Here is a 448-nt window from a genome sequence, read left to right as displayed (position 1 = left end):
CCGCCCCCCCCCCCCCCGCCACAGCTATCCACAGAATATTCCGGCTACTGCCCGAGATTTAAGGGAGACAGTTGGAACCTTCTCCTTCCGTGACTTGGGGAAAGGCAGGGCTCTGTGACAGCTGGCCTCAGGAGCACTCCTGAAGTATGTGAGACCACGAACCATGAGGAAAGGAACCCATCCTTGGCACAGGCTGACCACCACAGCACGTGGATGGGGCTTCTGGCAATTTCATCTTGAACCAGGTCCAGCACCGGAGACTGAGTCCTCATGGGGGCTGTGTCAAGACTTACCAGCTGCTGTGGCTGACCTGCAGCAGCAGTCTGCAGCAGACAGCCCCGCGCAGGGGATTCTGCACACAAGTATGTTATCGTAACCAGCTCTGTTGGGTTCAGGCATTTCTTCCCTATCCCACCCAAACTGGGGTTAAGCTGGAGCATAGGCATCC

At 57.1% G+C, this 448-nt stretch overlaps 1 protein-coding gene across 1 annotated transcript in view; it reads right to left on the bottom strand.

Moving 5' to 3' along the window:
* Positions 1 to 448, bottom strand: part of LOC104489590 (tropomyosin alpha-3 chain) — a 6848-nt gene that overhangs the window by 2447 nt on the left and 3953 nt on the right. The gene's annotated exons all lie outside the window — the stretch shown is intronic.

Source organism: Buceros rhinoceros, unplaced genomic scaffold (assembly GCF_000710305.1).
Source record: "Buceros rhinoceros silvestris isolate BGI_N320 unplaced genomic scaffold, ASM71030v1 scaffold39982, whole genome shotgun sequence".
Taxonomy (NCBI): Eukaryota; Metazoa; Chordata; class Aves; order Bucerotiformes; family Bucerotidae; genus Buceros; species Buceros rhinoceros.
Note: the sequence above shows the minus strand (reverse complement) of the source record. Positions and strands in the feature narration are given on the sequence as shown.